Source organism: Grus americana, chromosome 3, assembly GCF_028858705.1.
Source record: "Grus americana isolate bGruAme1 chromosome 3, bGruAme1.mat, whole genome shotgun sequence".
Taxonomy (NCBI): domain Eukaryota; kingdom Metazoa; phylum Chordata; class Aves; order Gruiformes; family Gruidae; genus Grus; species Grus americana.
The window spans coordinates 8,811,739-8,831,020 of NC_072854.1; the positions used below are offsets into that span (position 1 = coordinate 8,811,739).

The 19,282-nt window shown below is 44.3% G+C and overlaps 1 protein-coding gene and 1 long non-coding RNA gene across 5 annotated transcripts in view; one reads left to right on the forward strand and one right to left on the reverse strand.

Moving 5' to 3' along the window:
• Positions 1-1,005, reverse strand: part of KLHL29 (kelch like family member 29) — a 409,152-nt gene extending 408,147 nt beyond the window's left edge. For all 4 annotated transcript variants that reach the window (XM_054822071.1, XM_054822074.1, XM_054822072.1 and 1 more), the window contains exon 1: positions 735-1,005. The gene's annotated coding sequence lies outside the window, so the exon portion shown is untranslated. The remainder of the gene's footprint in view (positions 1-734) is intronic.
• A 263-nt stretch (positions 1,006-1,268) lies between these two features.
• The window catches only part of LOC129204907 (uncharacterized), a 171,549-nt gene continuing 153,535 nt past the window's right edge, over positions 1,269-19,282 (forward strand). The window contains exon 1 of the long non-coding RNA XR_008576530.1: positions 1,269-1,473. This is a non-coding gene — a long non-coding RNA (uncharacterized LOC129204907). The remainder of the gene's footprint in view (positions 1,474-19,282) is intronic.

The following is a 19,282-nucleotide window of genomic DNA, read 5'->3' on the forward strand; positions in this document are numbered from 1 at the left end:
AAACCCCAAAAGGCATCAATAGAAAACCCCAGCAGCGGCCAAACAAAACCTCACACCGGCGAGGAATGTCATGCGGCGTGGCAAGGCACGGCGTGGGAAACGCGTACGGAGTGCGTTTAAAAAAAAAAAATAGATTTAAGCAATATTGTGCCGAGAAGTTCCTCGTACACATCACGCGTGGGGAGGGGGAGGGAATGGAAATGTATTCCAGGCACAGGGAGACGACGGGGCCGGCGGAGGCATTTGGGAATGGAGAGAGGGAGGCAGGCTGCTTGCCGGGGTGCGCGCCGATCCATCCCCAGGCAGTTTCGGGGGCGGCTCCGGGGGTGGGAAGGGGGATCCACCGGGACAGCCGCTCCCGGGAGGGGTAGGGGGTCCACGGGGACACAGCCGCCACCCGGGGCTGAGGGGGGTTTGCGCGGCCGACCCCGCTCCCTGACGCGGGGGAACGCCTGAAGTTGTGGGTGCGCGGCGGGGGCGGGGGGAACCCCCACGCCAACATTAAAAAAAATCCTGGGGGGGGAAAAAAGCCCCAAAGAAAATCATCATAATAATACGATTATCCCCCGCCGGCTCCCCGCACAGCACCCCCAGGCAGCAGGAGGCACGCAGGAAGTTTTTAATGCGGGCAGCAAGCGCAGGCGCAGGGCAGCCGCCAGCCCGGCGATGCCCGGCGCGGCACGGCTGGCGGCGGCGGGGAAGCTCCGCGGGCGCGCAGCCGCCGCGCCGCTTACCTCCCTCCGCGGGGGCGCAGGCGGCCCTGGGCCGGCAGCGCGGGTGCGCGGCCGCGTCCTCAGGCGGCGGGAGGATGCGCGGCGGCGGCGACGGCAGGCGGCGGCTTGTGCATCGCAGCCTCCGCCGCTAACGCAGAGCCCCGCGCGGCTGCGGACGCCGGGAGCCGCGCTGGAGGCCGGGCAGGGGGGCGCGACGCGGCGGCGGAGGCTGCTGCGGAGCCCCGACCATGCTCCCGTCTGGCCGCCTTCCCCTCACCTACTGCCCGCTTTAGCCGAGGAGGGAGGCGGCCTGGGCGCCGGGGCGAGGGGCGGGCCGGGCCAATCACCGCGGCGGCGGGAGGCGGTGGAGCCCGGCCCGCCCCGCCCCTCACGCCGCGCCGCCACGCCCCGCGGCCGCCCCCGCGGGAGGCTGCCCCGGCCCCCGCTCCCGCCGCCGCCGCCGCCGCCCGGGCCCCGCGGGGGCCGCCCCGCAGAGCTCCCCCCGCCGCGGGTGCAGGTGCGGGCGCGGTGCCTCCGCCCCGCGTCCCCGGAGCGCGCAGCTGTGTGCCGAGCGCTCCCCCTCGGTACGCGGCAAGGACGTGCAGGGGGGAAGAGCGTGTTTCCGAAAAGGTCATCGGTCTCCCAGCTGTCTTCAAAAGTAGCGTGTAGTTGAAAAGAAATATTACCCCGCTTTATTAAATCATCTCTCTCCGGGGGCGTGATCCAAAGCCTCTTGAAGTCCACAGGAGTCTTTGAATAGGTTGGTACGATTCTCTCCCAACAGCACTCTTTTTTTTTCTTTTTTCTTTTTTTTTTTTTTGCTCCTCTTTATTTTTTTTTTTTTAATATCCATCGTGCTTGGAGTCACTACAGATATTACACGTGGAAATCTGCATCTGTCTCTCTAGTCTGTATAATCTTGTATCTGTGCGTGCTGCTTTGTAGAGATCTTTCTGATGTGCACACAAGCTGCATATGCTGTAGTTTTAAACATAGAACACTTTGTCTTTTATATTTCCTGTAAGCATAAAAATCAGCTTAATCAAATTCTTTTCTCCTTACTTCGCCAGTTAAAAATGCATCGTGGAGAAATGTATTCTCTAACGTGTTGCAAGTGAGGCAGTTGTGCCAAACGACAGCTGAGCAAAGCCCAGGGAAGGCAGGGAGGCACGCAACCCGCAGAAATAGGCAAATGCGTGGTTTTATTGAAAAAGGGACGCACGCTGCCCGACGCCTGGGAGGAAGCAGGGTGCAGCCTTAAAAGGGCAATTTCATTTTCTCTCCTTCCAACCTCACAAACAAATGAAAATACGTTGTTGCAGTGGAGTAAAGCATTTCTACAACCAGCCATCATCATTAACATTAGAATGCTTTTAGCAGAATATGGCCTCACTCCGAAACAGGAAGGCTCCATACATTTTTGTCGTTTAATACGTCGTGGATTAACATTGAAACCTGCAGTCCTGCACATCGCACTGGAGTGTGAGGGTCAGAAGTTCAGAACAGTTTAAATCTGAATTATTTAGCAAGCGCACACACGACGAACACTTCCAATTTCCACGCAGCTTTTTTTTTTTTCCCCCCCCCTTAGTTTTCTCCCTTTTAAACACGAGAGCCCCGTTCGGTGTTATTTGCCCTGGTGCGGTGTTATTTGCCCAGCATATATAGTTGACCCAGAATCCGACAAAGCCGATGAGAAGAAGTCTCAATGGGACTGTTGACCTAACAAGTAGCATGTCAGTCTCCCGGTGGCATTTGAATGTTCTCACAGCGAATGCTTCGAGACAGGAGAGAGCATAAAGCAGAGATTCTTTGGAATCCTTAATTAGACACAGTGATTTTGGAGGACTGGTTTCTGCCGCTATCCTCTAGTGCCCAGTACTTTGTTTTGTGACCTTGAGGTTAAGGATACCGACCAGCCCTGTTTATTTTTAATAAAATCTTACGGTTATATGAGACAGTTCTAGGTTTTATTTATTTTTAGCATAAGTGCTTCCATCTTATCTGCCTTACAGGTTTATAGTAAGGATTTAGCTAATATTTGGACAGCACTTTTAAGCTATGAAAGCTCTATAGGTCTATTATACTGGCCATTTTCTGGGTTTTTCATTTTAGGAAGGTACTTTCATACTCTTTCACTTCAGGAAGATAGAGTTCAAATCTTGACCTAAGTTTTCCCTTCAAATTTTGTTAAATACCTGATTTACAAATGCTGACATAGGGTCAGATTCTGATTTCACTTAACAGGTAATGAATTTCAAAGAATTTCTTGATCCTCGGTGACTTTATTCTAGATCGAAATCAGTTTAGCTCAGAATATGAGCCACAATTTTCATGAAGAATAAGAATATGATTACATTAAATAGTCTACATTAATTTTCTTGCTTGGATTTTCTTACTTTAGTAACTTCAGTAATTTAAGAAGGAAGTGCTTCATTTTATTGAAATTTTTTTTTATTCCTTTTTTTTTTCTCTGTTTCTGAGAGAAAGGCATCTACAGGTGGGCTTTGTAGAGGGGGGCAGGTGGCTGAAAAATGATTTAGGGGCATCCTGCTCATGGTTCAATGGACTCGCAGTGTGCGAGAAGTCGTTTAAAAATTAAGGTTAATACCTGGGTCTGGAGAAATTCCTCTGTGCTTGGCACGCTATTCTTGGCACTGGGAACGCTGCACTGCCACTCACATCCTTTCTCAGCATTCGGGAAATCCTGTCCTCTCATTTGGTGCCTGTTTTAAGGAAGGCAAACCTACGTCCAAGTAACAGCACTGAAAATAAGGATCCTTAAAATGCTAGTGAAACAAAAGCTCTATTTACAGAACAACAAATATTCTGCGGCGAGGGCTCTATTTGGATGGGTGGGTGGGTTTTTTAATAGAATCTGTTACAGGGTTGTACTTGACAGGCTGAGGATTGTTTGTGAGAATCCTGATTTTGGATTAGGCAGCTGATAGCCTGCAAGACTTTGGTGGCTGGTAAAGCTCGCTCCCCTGAAAGAAGAGATTTCCTCTTTGAGCAATAGATCATTATGTTACAAGGCATGTATTAGAATGAGAATAATACAACTTCCCCTGTCTTTGCTGATCATATCAAAACTAATGGCATCTTGAATTGTCAGAGCATCAAGTCCATCTTCTGATAAAATATTAGAAGACACACAGATCTATTCATCTTATTGGAGATTTCATTTTAGTCTGCAAAATATTTGATGGCAATGCCGGTAGATTAGCTGGGGGCATGTTGGAGGGACCGACATAGCAAGCGGGTACCAGGATTTTGCAAAGGGGTTCCCATAAATATTTCCCTTTGACTTTGTGGTAAACCTTATCTCCTGCATTTGGACATGCTCCAGGGAGTGAAATTCTTGTTTAATTTAAGGGATTTAAAATATAATTCTTCAAATTGTTACTAAAAATTTCTTACTTTTTGATGCAGGTTGAGCCATTTCAAAGGTAATGAAATTGGATCTCCAGAACTGTTATATGACATTTTTCTAAGCCATAACCAAAGAGGAATGTCTGCTACTCAAACTTTAACTGCAGGGTTTGACTCCTGCTTTCAGCTAGTGAAGATCTCCTTAATTACAGGTTTACAACATGGATACTAATGTCAATGGTTTCATTTTCTGCTGCCTGAAAATGGTAATAGATATGGCAGAATATCTAGAAAATATGGTAATAGGTATTTTGTAGATTTCCAGGGTTTAAGGGTTCTGAAATAGCCAGTGAAGATCAGGAAGATATCTGAGGTTTTTTTCGGTTGTGTGTTTTTATTTATTTGAAGTATAAAGACTGTTCGCCGGTACTTTTAGCGTTCATCTGTACATATCTGTTACAATTATCCTTAGCATTTAGCAGAAAGATAATCCCCAAAGGAAGCTGGAAAAGACATTTAAAGTGATTTTTAGATGTGCAGCTTGAGTTAATTGGCAAAATACAAATTTAAGATGGATTAAAACTGCTAAAAACTGCTAACCTGTGGAATTTGGTGAAAAACATCGTTGACTTCTCTGGACACACCCCATTTAATGAAGTACCTCCTTCCCTGAACAAACCTTCTCTCTTCTGCTGAGTGACCAAAGCTGGTATCAGGGGTGGGAATTATTTTCCCAAGAGATGGGGAAGATATGTGATCTTAATATTGGACTATTCTTCCCATATTTTTTCACAAGAGGATTATATTCTGTCCCATACTTTACATACCCTGGATTTTCTCAGGCATTTCGCTTTTTCATCTGGCCACAAGCTGTTTGCAGATACATGTGTGGCTCTGCGGGCAAAGGTTATGAAATCATTTGCTTGGCACTGGCGAAATAAAGATTTGTGTGATTTTAGGTGTGTGAGCCCAAACTTCCTTGTCCCTGACTTGTCAAGGGAATGAGAAGAGTCTGATCCTCTAAGAGCAAGCAGTATATTGACTTGATTTCTCTTAGCCATGACAGAACCATTTGCTAAAACTTCCCCCAGAAGACAGAAGTGGGTTCAGCTGGAGTCATGATTTTGATTTCTGATGGGCAGTAATAAAAAGAAGATCTATTTCACTATATTGGCAGAGTCTAGGGCTCTATCTTGATTTATGTAAAACTCTCTAATGGTCAGGGATAGCAGAAAAGTCAGGCTTTTGTTGGGACTCTTTGAAAGTTTAGGAAGGTTTTGTTTAACAACTTTATTTCCAAGTCCTCTCTTGTCCCACTCAGTCACACAGAGTGACATTTTCATTGCCGTTGAAGGCGTTGCATCAGTTGCTTGAGTTTTGTCAAGGTAATTCCACCACACTGGGTTATGAAGAGGGGGGCGAGGACTTTCCGGGTGATTTTGGAGGGAGTTGCGTTTGATTTGTTTGTCTAAAACAGTAACAATATGTTTCCACCTATTCCTCATAATTATACAGGGAAGACTAAAATACATGCCATTTTGAACTGAATGCCTGTATTAAATTGGTTTGACTCCTATTTTCTGCCATCTGTGGCATAACTAGAACAGAGAGTGAGAACAAAAAATATAAATGACTCAGTCACATTTCCTTTAGGAGACACATCATGCCCCCCATTCTTGTCAAATAATTAATTTCAGCTCTGAGTGAAACAGTGTTGTGACACCCTGGGCATGGAGAGGACATGCTGCCATTCTGTCACTTAACAGAGGGACCCAAATTTATGTCTGTCACTTAATAGAGGGACCCAAATTTATATTTTGGTTAAGCAGCTACACGTCATTTTTCTGTATGTTTAGGTGGCCTCCCAAACAATCTCAGCACAACACTGGGATGTAATTCAGCTTAATTAAACACTGAATTTTCCTGTAAATGTTACGTATTTCATAAGCCAGACTGTGGAAAGAACCAGAAGTAGGTTCACGGAGAGGAAACTGAGACAAGTAGGTGCTGCTGAAGCCTCCCAGATGACTCAGTTGCCACCTGAGTTAGTTGCCACTGACTCTACAGGGAACTGTGGGCTGTGGAGCGAGATGGAGACAGTGCTACCATCCTTCTGTCCAGGCTGACCGGAGCAGGTCCCTTCAGACCCACAGACACCTTGATAGAGAGAAGTTGATGATACCTAGGGCTTCCCTAGGGATGGATCTGAGATACAGCCAGGCGTGCCAGCATACCTTGGAGCCTGGATGCTCTCAGAGGTCTCACATACCGATAGACATCTATTTTAGAAGGGCTGATTTACCCCAAAGTTTACGTATGAGGCAGGTGCTTCAGGTGGACAGACTGTCCCTCCAGCAGCTTACAGGCATTAGGGAGTTCATCATCGCAACACCCTCGGAAGGGGGTGGCATCATTGCTCTAACTGTAACAAGACGTTTTCCTCCTGTATACTCGATGCCTGGTAAAAGTCCGTTTGAAAATGGTGGTGGTGCTCCTGGATTTGCTTTGGTTAATGCTTTGCACAGGCTCTGACTGTTATATAAAACTCTTTTCTAATGGATTCCTCTAGGAATCAGGTTTTGACTAAAGGCCAGATAGTTTTATGACTGATCAAAGAAATGATACAGAATCAGGTTTACACATGGCGCAGGCTAACAGGGAACAAATGGAAGAATAAGTGATAAAGGGGTAAATAAGTATTGCCGAGTAACCTGAAGTGCTTAATGAAGAGATCAAAATAAAAATAAAAAAAAGTTTTAGTATTAGCTATGTGCATGGCAACACAGAATGAAGACAAGAGGCTACGCAGGACAGGAGGCTCTCTTTTGGAGAGCAAGGACTCTCAGAAAGATTTAGGATTCTTTTTGGATAAGCACCTCAAAATGAAATCTCAGTGTAATTCTGTGGCTAAAAGGCCAATGCAATCCTGAGATGTAAAAAAGAGTAATATCAAGCAGATAAGAGGATTTGATGTTTCCCGCGTGCACAACAGTGCTAAGGCTACTGTTAGGAGCTGTGTCCAGTTTTGGTGTTCACAGTTCAAAAGCAATGTGGGAATACTAAGGTAAGTTCAAAGGAAAGGTATGAAAAAGGATTCAGAAAACAAGCGTGACAACATGAGGCATAAGCAGCTCAACTTAGCTCATCGGGGAAGAAGCTGGGAAGTGACTTGGTCACTGCTGGTGGGTACTGACCCATGGAAAAGATATCCAAGAGTGAGCAGCTACTTTATCTACCTGACAAAGGCATTAGAGGACCCAGTGGTTGCAAGCTTAAGTTAGACAAATCCACCCTTAAAAGAAGACATGATTTCCTATCCTACAGAGCCCTAAATAATAAAACTGTTTGTCCTGTACAAGCTGTCGCAGGTAGGGATGTTTAAGAGGACGTTAAATATGTATTTTTAAATACACGCTTTCATCCGCTTTGTGGAAAAATCTGTACATCTTTCTGTGCATGTGTGAGTGGGAGCATTGTCAGGAGATTGGTGGCAGTTCCTTGTCTCGCAGTCTGAGAACCTGTTATTCCTCCTGTTATTTAGTCCCTCAGGAGACTCCAGGGACCAGCACTGCCAGCGTTGCTCTCAGCATCCTCGTAACACTTGCGGTTTCAAAAGAGAATAATTATTATCAAATAATGATTCTCTTTGTTTCGTGGCTTCGGTGAGGTCTTGCAGACTGTCAGGAAGGATTTATTTTTTCTCTTGGATGAAATTGGCCACATATATCTTGGTTATTTGGGAGTTGTTTCATTTTTCTGCATTCCCCTGGAGCATCAGAGATGAACGGGTGGCCTTGGACGGCTTTTTGCCAGTGTTCTGCACTGGTGCAAACCCACCCTTCCCCAATCATAGGTGCCTGGGTGCTGTGTTTTGCTTTCATATTTATGGTCATACTAATTGCAATGGGTAAATTGGTTAGGACTTTCGCCTCGTCAGATTGGCAGAGGTCTTGAAGGTTACACAGCTTCTCCAGTACCTCAGGCACAATGTGCACGCTGGAATTAACTCAATTTTTCTCATTTAGTCCATTTGTTCTTTTGCAGGGGTCTCGGACATTAGTGACAGGTTCTTTCCCTTTTATACATAAATCTACTCTCTCAAGGACTAAACTGCTGTGATTTAATTTTGGGGTTTAAAATAGGGATAAAACATATTGCTTTGAGATATATAGGAGATCAGGCTCTCAGCTGTTTTTAAATTCTGTGAAACTTTCTATAAATGGTTTGTATAGTCAATAAGGATATGATTAACAATATCGTGATGAATATTCTGCACAAAATTTTGGCATTTGGAAGTTCAGAGGCTTTTGTATCCGAAAGGATTGATGCGAAGATCTATCTGTCTTCTTTCATTGAACAGTCTATAGAATTTCCATTGGAAATTTTTGCATGGAGCATAAATCTTACGGATGAGCGGATGAGAACATTCACGAACAAACAAATATAAACACCCAAATCTTGATTCTCTTCTAGTATTTACTAGAGAATCTATTGCATTCCTTTCTCGGCTATTCGGAATAATAATTAGCCAGGTTGATTTTCATAACATTCTCTAGGACTAATCACAGCCCCGTGAGCATAAACTAAAATCCTGGCACTGGCTGAGCTGTATGAGGTTTGGTTATGAATAACCCTATTCAGTTATATCCCTTGTGCAGAGCACGGGTTAGTGAGTTGTGCTGTGTACACAGCTACACACATGTAAATAGAACAGTGCCAGGCAAGTAGAATTCCTCCGTATTTAGGAGAGAAAAACATTAGCAAGAGGAATTTTTTTCCTGCCCATCCCTTTTGAAGCTTTGTTTCACGGTAGCCAGAGGGAGAAAAAAACACATTATATGAGTAAATTGGCTGGAGAATGTAACCAGGGCCCCAGTAAACACTAAGAATGAAAACCCATACGAGTGTGTATTCAAGCAAGTATGCGCAAAGATGGTGTTTTCTGCAAGCACTCTCTTGGAGGAAAATGCTGTTCTGTAACTAAATAACTGGGAAGAAGTCAGGGTTTGGCTGAACTGCCTTGTGCTTTGATTTTCACCGAGGTTCCCCAATTTCCCCCTTTCGTTCTCCTTCCCCTCTGCCCCAGCGTAATTTATGGGGTGGTACCCGATACTCTGAATAATTCAGCTGAAGTCTCAGATCCCTGATGACCAACAGCAATTTTCAAATGATCAGACTCAGACCGTATGATTTTGGAGCGATAGAGTTGGGATATTTTAAATTCTATTCTGTCAAGGAATGATTAGGACATTAATTTGGGCCATATTAGTACATCTCCCCTGTGCTAATGGGAGGATAGACCCCCTTTCATGTTTAATCTGAAGAGGGATTGATGACTGACGAGGTTGTCTCACACAGGGATGTGTGCCACCGAAATAAATTATGAGCTCAGTGAGTGAAAATGTTTAGGCTGCACTCTCTAAATGTGGATTCCTTCTGTGCCGAAGGCAATGAAAGCCCTTGGGTGGTGGCTCTGTAGATTTTTCTCATTGTGGGCAAAACCGAGGATTTTTTATTATTATTTGTTAGCCCAAGGCTTCTTTCTTGAAGCTGCTACTGATTGTTGATGCTGATTTCACGTTTCATAAACAGCCAAGTCATGTTCAAGAAGCAGAAAACTGACCTCAGAGATGACATAACCACTGGAGGCGGAGGAAACCGGCAGCATCGCCGCTGTCTGACGATGAAAGAAAAGGGCACCTTTCCGCAGAGTTTGCCAGCAACTTTTACTTGATGTGTGTTTAGTACTTCAGTGTTAGAAGAACAGTAAAGTACCTTTGAATTAGAACAGACTAGAAAAGTTGCCTAATGTGCTTTTTTTTTTACTCTATTACTTTTAACTCGCCACTGCAAAATTCCTCCTACCTGTAACGAGTAATTTAATTTGGAAAGGCAAATAAGAGCTCATTAACTGATGCACTGCTACAAAGTAAGTGAGCAGATTTTATGCCTAGGGACAGACTTTTACAACCATTTTGAAATGGCACAATACAACGCAATAAATCCTGGAGCCTTTTCAAAGAGGAAGAGGAGAATACCCTCCTTCCATTACTTGGATGCAAGTTTTATTCATCATAAACCCCTTTGTACTGGAATATTGGGGAGGCAGATGTATCCCAGGGGGCCACACAAATTAATTAAGCGTGTGAGTGTTCCCCAAAACTCATCTCATCTGTTGCGTTTTCCATTACATTCCCTGTGTATTGTGGCGGGACAGGATCACCACATCTGAGAGTTCTCCATCGTACTCCTCAAAAACGAGGCAGGAATATTTCTGCAAACTATATTTCTTTGTATCACGTGCTACGCCTGGGTATTTTGGGAGATGTTAGATTTCCTTCTGTCTCAAAAAGATGGTTTGTTACTAGTCTCACTGGTTTAGAGTGTTTAACATGGAACTGTCTTTTTACTTCTGTAATAATACATGATTTTCTACGAGGACTTTGCCTTTTATGTTATTTATCTTAATGATTTTCAGAAATCTTCCTAATGATTTTTGTGAACACTCACCTTAATTTCTGGCAATGAGTGCGCGTAGATGTAAAGCCCAGGCAGAAACCCCTCCACATCAATTGGTAACCACAGTTCAGGGCTTTTAGTATTTTACAGCATCAGGCTTGTATTTGTTATGGCTAAAAATTTTCAGTGCTCAAAGGATAGATCTGGAAGATATTCAGAGCTCAGAAATTGTATTAGTGTCTTTTAAAAGTTGCCTTTAAGTTTTGATTTAGTAACATATAAGATGCTCAAACTACAGTGAGTTATCACTCATTGGCGGTGGCCGAAATTCTTGCAGTTTCCACCTTCAGCGGTTGTTTTATGGTTGCTCCAGAACCACGTGAGCGAAGCAGATTTATGACCTGTGAAACAAATATTTGCATGGAGCACGTCAGTCAGTCAGTGCGGCTTGGAACGTGTTTTCTCCCGGTTGGGAAACCGGACAGGTATCATCACAGGGGGGGACTCTGCTCCCAGGTGTCGTCCCTTTGGCTCGAATGCAGAGTTTTGTGGGTGAGCAGGTGTTTGCTGGCTGGAACCCAAGGAGGAACCTCTGGGAACCCTTTATTTCATGTAGTACTGGGTTTGTAGGCTTGCAGACCCTCACTCAGTGTTAAGAAATAGCCATAATAACCTGTCATATTCCTGAAAATGGAGCGTGTTTGGCTGCTCTGTCAGGCGTCACGATTGGCAGGGTTTCCAGGCGTGTGACAGCATCACCTCTGGACTCGGGGCCAGCACAAGCAAATAGCAGGCGCCGGCCTTAAAACAGCCCGAGGGGGTTGTTCTGCTCACGATTTGTGCTGGACAACTTCTCCATACAGGACATTCACCAAACTGACCGCTCGGAATGCCTAAAGTTTATGTGGGTTCAGAGAGGGCTGGGATGAATTCCCAAAGGAAAAACATCTGTGGAGAGCTGCTAAACACAGAGGCACCGGCACCGGCTTAAAAAATCCTTTTGCTGTAATTAGTTGCAGTCAGGGAACATGGTCTGACAAGGTATTGCCTCATAACCTCCCCATTTTATGTTCTTCCCTACACATCCTCCCTTGGCACATGCCAGGTAGCATACAGATAGACTTCTGGTTTTAGATGGTAATTGTAGACCTGGGAAAAGCTTTCAGTGGTTGAATTCTTCTGGGGAAAACGTAACTCTCCAACCAAGTTATGGATGCTCTTGGAAGTGTTCAAGGCCAGGTTGGATGGGGCTTTGGGCACCCTGGTCTAGTGGAGGGTGTCCCTGCCCATGGCAGGGGGGTTGGAACTAGATGGTCTTCAAGGTCCCTTCCAACCCAACCCATTCTATGATTCTATAACCTTTCCACCAGCACTCTGCAAGGCTGTCTGGAGGTGCAGATGAGGCACAGGTCTGTGCTGCAGGCGTGTGGGATGCAAACATTGCAGCAAGAGACATCAGGGAGTGAGGGTTGTGCCTAGCTAGGACACTTGGTAGCTCTAGAAAAAGCAGTTTCATGGAGACAACTTGTTTTTCTGGGCATGGACTACCACCACCTCTAAACACATCTCATTAATTCTCAGCAGGAGAGATGGCCCCTCCAAAAGAGGCACTGAAATGATCTTCCAGATCCCCTCTTGCACAAGGGGTGACTTTTCTAGAGGTTTTGAAGCATAAGAAACTGAGGCTTAACTCCGCCTATATGAGGCTGTCAAACCTTATTCCAGAAAAACCAATGGGGAACGTGTTGTGAGTCTTATCCTTACTTTAAGGTCAAAGCTTCACTGAACTTTGTTTTAACTGTGAAAAAGACCTCCTCCAGTTTATTTCCCTTTCTGTAGGAAACTCAGCATCTGAATATCGTGCCTAAATTACTGTGGAAATGCAGCTAGGGACATACTAGAATGACTGCTATGAATGTGATTTGATTGGAGATACACAGTGATTCCAGTTTAAAAAGACAACTTCAGCACAGTTGGCGAAGAAAAAAAAGAAAATCACCTACTTTGATATTTGTTCTATGTCAGAATCTTATTTCCATTCTTTTCCGCCCCTCCATGGCTTCTTCCCTTGCACCTTTGCATCACATGATTCCCAAATAATCTCCACTGCTTTCAAAAACTGTTTAAAACCAGGAATGCTCGACTCGCTTTTGAATTGTGGACTCACAATTTGAGGCTGAATCTGCAGGCCTTAACAGAGATAAAATTCGTATTGACCCTGGGCTCTTCGATGGCATATGGCAAATGTCACCTGAGTTATTAACAGCCAAACAGAATAATGGGCTCCGTTTAGTATTTGAGGAAGCCTTTACCAATGAATTGGAGGAGATTTCTTTCTAATCCCAGATGCCGATTAGTTTATATTCCGATCCACACAGTTTGCTAACCTTTATGATTTTTATACTAGCTGGAATGAGTGCAGACGCTGTTATTCAGCCTGTAAATGGCTAATCTTTTTAGAAATTTAAGATTAGAAATGTACATTAAGAATGTTGAATTTAAATGTAATCCTCTGTTCACTCACCAGTGCAAACTGTTTCAGGATATTTGTTACTACGCTGAAAACATTTTCGTCTCTCTTGGAAATGGCATTTATATTTCCTATTCCTGTGCACCAATGACTGTTTTAAAGAGCAATATCTTGTTAGGCACTAGGGATAAAAGCTAATCCTTGCATCCTGGGGAGCTGGGACTCCTTCGTGTCAGAAACCCTCAGCCAGAAACACACACGTGCTTCGCTTAACTTCCAGGAATAATCCCTTGGTCTTCAGCTACTCATGCGAAGTTAGGCACGCAGGTTAGCGTGTCCAGGGCTGGAGTCCCAAAATTAATTGCTTCCAGCCTCTGCGTTTCTCAGGGTGGCGGTGCTGATAAAGGCAAGGCGGTAACGGTGAAGCTTTCTCGGACGTAAAGCAGAGAGAGGAAGAAACATTTTGACATTAGGGTCAGTGAAAACTACTGTGTTATCTTATCCTTGAGATTCATGTTCATTATTTATCACAACTCCAAATCAAACAGGCTCATCATTGGTTTTTCCTTTTAACACAGCCCTTCCCTCCCGGCCCGGTGTCAGGGGCTGCTGTCCTGCAAACTGCACGAGCTGTGACCCCGAGTCGTTCACTCGAACCTTCATTTTCTTTTCCAGCTGGTGTCAGGCTGGATACATTTCCATAAACTGGGGATGTTCCTCTCTAGGAAAAAAAGAAAAAAAAAATCATACATTATAGATGCCAAATCCTAAATGTCCAGCGTGCTTTCTGCCAGTTTGCAGTAATATTTTGATAGATACCGATAAAGATGTTTTACAAACCAGTGCCTTTCACTGCAGAATATTCCGACGGTGATTTCACGCCACACGAGAGGACAGTGAGAAGGTCGGCTGTGAAACGTGTGATCGATTCGAGCGCAGACAGTGAATGCCACAGACCTCTGTCGGGTCCCTGAGCTCTAAGTGGTCTTCTGAGCACGGACGGTGGGCTGGTGGTTGTGAGGGAGGAACTTCACGTGTGTCCCAGGTGTACGTGTGCCTCCACACAGCCTGCACGCTCCCTGCGGCATCCCACACGCCGGCGCCGACGGCGTGAGGGAGGGGGTGGCAGCAGGAGCCAGCAAGTTTGCTGCTTGTATGGAGTAAAAAGACGTGTCTCCTTTTAGAGCAGCTTTACGAACCAGCCTGTCCACCCCTGCAGCACTCCCCTCTTCAGTAACTCCATCCGTTGCTGCTCTGTGCGAATGGTCTCCGTGCCCCTGAAGCACCAGGTATGGTGCAGTTGTAGGATGGCAAAACGTCTGCCTGGCAATTGTACGTAATGCACATAAATGGCTTACAGGCACAGCCCGCTTTGTCTCTTACCGATTCGAATGACCTTTATTTGGAAGGAACAAGTCGCTTCTGCTAATAGCACGTCAGGATTTTTAGCAGAAGCCCCCAGCGCCCGTGTCTGGGTGCCTTGGAAGGATGCTGTCCCGGGGCGTGGGAGGGGTTAACCCCAGAGGACAGACCCCGCATGTTGCCAGCGTCCTTCATCTGCAGAACCCTTTGGTCCATGGGAGTTCCTCTCGTGGAGCCGCTCCGTGAGCAGGTCGGCAGGGATCCCTTAGGTAAACGACGTGTTTGCAGTGGATTATACGTATCGTATAATTGCATCCGATATATAGAGTATTTTCCCCATGATTGTTCTTTGAACCCACCACGCGCATGACCCTGCCATGTGAGGTAGAAACAGACTTGTTCTTATTCGGAACAGCAGGATGTGAAATGCTTTTGTGATCTCCTTTCCGTAATGGACAAATGCCCTGCGTAGAGTTTCAGCAGCTTGTGATTCCTTCAAAGTAGTCTGCTGGGAGGTGGGAGAAAAAGCAAGTCCTGCTGGAGATGATACTGAATTATAAAATGTTTTAAAACCAGAGAATTAATTAAAATGAATTTGCAAAAAAATTAGAGATGTCTGGATGCTTTCAAGCTTTTTCTGTTGTATTCCAGAGAATCCAGAGGGAATAATTTGGTAGAAAATCATATTCGCTAAATGATAACCAAATGTTGGGTCACTACACTCAAGGAAAGCCAGATGTAATCTGAACCAAAGTGTAGCCTGATCCAAATTGCCTGAATAACTTGGGCTACCTCAGTTGTGCTACTGCTTTCAGTAAAAGTTTTGACTGCTGGGAAATTCTCTTAGGTGCATATATATATATATATTTTTTTTTTTTTAATAAGAATAATAGTGGAAGGGTTTCAAAGTTATGCAAGTATTGAAGTTTCTAATTAAATAATTCATATCTAAGTCAAAGATGAAAAATCCAATAACTGTAATGGTATATAAAGCTGCTGAAAGGTGTTTTAAATATATGCATCTATAAAGCTTCCTAGCTGGATTTCTAGCCCAGCCTTCTTCTGTACTGTAATAAATCCTTCTCTTTCTTATATGTGTTATCCCATCTTATGTCTGTCACAGAGCACTGGGCTGAGACACAGGCACTGGGATCCTCCCTATAGACACAGGCAATAAAAGTGCTAATATCCACCTTCTTTTGGTTTGGTTTTTTTTTTTTAAGGCTCCAAAGTCACAGAAATGTGGAGCTGGAGGTCTGGTGACTGACGAGTAAGTGGGCAGAAAGAATGCGTATGCCTCCAAAAATTATATACTTTAAAATATTTTCCTGGCTTTATTGGTAGTTTAGAATTTAAACTAGTCACATATTTGCTATTGAAAAGATTTTTTGACAGAAAAAAAAATTTTTGAAATAAATGGGAAAGTGTCTGCTTTTGTCAAAAAGTTTCTTTTTTTTTTTCAGTTTTCAGCATTGACTAACTTGGAAAATTTTCCAGTCCCTTTCCTTCAGAACATTGTTATGATGAAGGCTATATAAAAATTGAAAGTATATACTAAAAGACAGAAGTTTTCCTTTGGTATTTTTCATCTACTGCAATATATAGTATATCTCGATTCCTTTGAAGTCAATGGGAGCCTTTTCATCGATTTTAATGGCAGCTGGATCAGACCTTCAGTGAAAAGCAATGTACAAAGGCGCCGCGCTAAGTTCAGACTAGAAACAAATCCTTTTAGGCAAGCAGCACCTAACGGCAGCCCGGGCTTTGCCGGGGGAGGATGCTGCCTGGTGTGGCACCATTTGCTTCCCGTTACAGCGCTGGGCTATATGCGACCAACCTTTTGCTGCCTAGGCCCTGCTTATTTGGGATAGAAGATAGACAAGGCTATTTTTTTAGAGCGACTTGAGAGCAAGTCTTGAAATAAAGTAGATGCAGGCGACTAGTAGGGTTACGGTGAGGGCGGCTGTGTGGGGAGAGGCTGCCTATAATTGAGAAAGCTTTACCACATTTGATTCTGGGAAGGGTGTTCTTTCAATGTGGTCTGTTTTGATAAGCGGTATGAGAATTTTTAAAGTCAATAACTTGGTTTATAAACTTCAGCTCAGCTGGACTTAATCCTGCAGCTAGCAAATCCACAGACCAAGTAGTCCAGCTGTGTCCTCATTTGTTAAGATCTTAAACCCAAGAAGACGTCTGGGATGCTGAATTTATTTTTTTTTTCTTACACATTTATAAAAAGCCTAATAAAGGCAGATAGGAATAAGATGTGCAGCAAACCCAGCTCTTTCAGCAGCGAAAAGAGGGAGAGGAAAGAGATGCATTTAAATTATCTTTGGGCTGGCCCAAATTTGGGTCTTGTGCCTGTAAACCTTATCTCTGCCTCAGGGAAAACACTTCCAGCAATCAGGCAGATTCAAGGAAGCACATAAGCACAAGCCTAAGGCTTCTTGTCTTAGGTATATTTTCCTAAACAGCGGTACTTTACTGATTTGAAGCCTGTGCCACACGATTGTATGATCGTATTTTGTAGAGTGAGAGCCTCACCCTGTTACTCCAGAGCAAAATCTTTGGGGGTAAATCCCAGGGCTTGTATGGCTCCCCGTTAAATCAAACTGCGAATTGGAGCCTGCACACAGCCCATTACGGGGCTGGGGTTGTAATGAAGAAATCTTTCTCTTTGCAGGAGTGAAAAACGATCAATAATTTAAAATATTTTGTATTGCTATGTTGTTAATGAATATTATAGATTATTTTATACATTATATTAATAAATGCAATACTCACTAAAGAAAGAGCCTCAACATGGGCCTGTTTAAGAAAGTCATATATAGCGCAGCTGTAACTTTTTTTAAAAAGCCATCCATTATTTGTAACACCTTTTAAAACTGTTTATTGCTTTATATTTAGCAATTGCTGGTATTTCCTTCCCTCCTTCTGTTTCCAGCTGAGCTTGATTTTAATATGGCTTTTTTTTTGTTTACTTCAGCACAGATGGTGAGATGTATAAGGAGAGCTTATATAGAGAGCCTACTCTTGTTCCCCATGAAATTCATATGAATTTTGGCCACTGACTACAATGAGCGCAGAAGTGGGCCTGGAATAAGAGATTGCAGTGTTGGATTGTTTTGCTTGTAAGAGGGAGGCTGAATGCAGATATTTATGATTACAGAGAACATAAATAAAACTGGAGCAGCCATTTCTTTTTTTTTTTTTTTTTACCCCTTCTGTTTTCCCAAGGGGAAGAGAAAAACAAGCATGCTTCATTGAAGTAGGTTGCATATAAATTTTAAGTCAATAGAAGGAAATATTTCCTCACGCTGCACTGTAGACAGGCTGTTAAGATCACTGCTGCTGTAGGTCATAGACCTAAAATAGTTTTCAAGAGTATTGAGTAATTTTGGAGTTCGTGGTCACAAATAGTCAGCTCTCAGAGTGCATAATTCCTCTGGCAGAAGTACAGTGTTTCTTCACTTTCAGGAGGGACATCACACACTTCTCCTTCATGAACCTAAGATGAAGCCTGGCTCCCAGACAGGTCACAACTTCCCACCCTCTCCATGGGACAATAGTTTCGTGCCCAGAAGTTGCCAGTGCAGGTCAGCAGACTACTAGCACAGGACTAGCATGATCTGCTTGGAAAGAAGCAGCAAAACACCATAAACCAGGCAGTTGTGGAAGCACTGTTGTGATGACTTGGACAATCTGTCTATGGATGATTTAGGATTTCTGTCTGAAGCTGTAAAGATGACCCCGTGAACTTCTCCAATAGACAGGCAATTAGCTATTTGTCGACTAAACGTACCTCCACCAGACTAAGGACAGTAATTACTAGGCATTAATGGTGGCTGGACAGGTGCAGGTGGGAGTTTGGTGAGCTGAAACTCTCCAAAGGCAGGACAAAACCTACAGTCCTTGCTGAGCTCTTGGAGTACGCTGCTGGAGTGAGTCAAGAGCTGTGCTGAGCCTTGGTGGAAAGGTGTTTTGGCCAACATGGCCAATAATTTCATCTGGCCAACTTGGCCAATAATCTCTTTTGGCCAACGTGGCCAACTTGACCAAAGGTTGGCTTAAGGAGCTTAAATAGGCAGTCGTTGCTCGTCACCTCCAGCTCATTGAAAGTGCTGTGCGTTAGGGCATATTCACATGAGGGATGAGGCAGGGAGAGCTGCCCAGACAACGCTGATGGAGGGTGATGGAGCAAGCTGGAGATAACAACTCCTTCAGCAGGGACCATTGTGCTAGAAGAGGATGTTTGGGTCTTGGTGGAGAATCCTGTACAAATCCCTGTACTCATTGCGTGCTGACCCATGGCCTTCAAACACCAGGCTTTGAACCCGGAGCATCGGCGTGGCTGGCATTTGTTAGAAATTGTGCTTTTCGTTGTCTACGTGTGGAGAATTGCTGGTGTCAAAATAATTTAGGGTGGGGGTTGGGGCCAACAGTTTTACTAACTTCTGGTACAGGGAGAAAGGGAGATGGGCAGAGTGAGCGCACTTACGCCGTGAGTTGTCGTCCATGCAGTTGTCCATTTTACACATCCCAGCAAAAAGGCCAGTGGGTTTATAAAAGAGAGAGAGGGATGGAGATTACAGCACACTGTTGGTCAGATTATAGATATTTTATTCAAGTAGGTCAAATTTTGCGACTTATCTACTTATCGGTGTCTCTCAAAAAAAATCAAGCATAGCTTTAAAAGTTACAGTATTTATGCTAATGTACAAATCACTGGAAGATCACTGGCTTTTATTTCACCACCTCGCAGAAATTACAATCGCCACAAAACCCTGCTGCCTCAACAGGTCCTTCTAGTATCTTGTTACCCCGTTCCCGGTACTGATGCTCCGATAACTCCCCTGGGAAGCCTCGCTGAAATCCGTGTTTGCACAGGGGTCCCACACACAGGGAG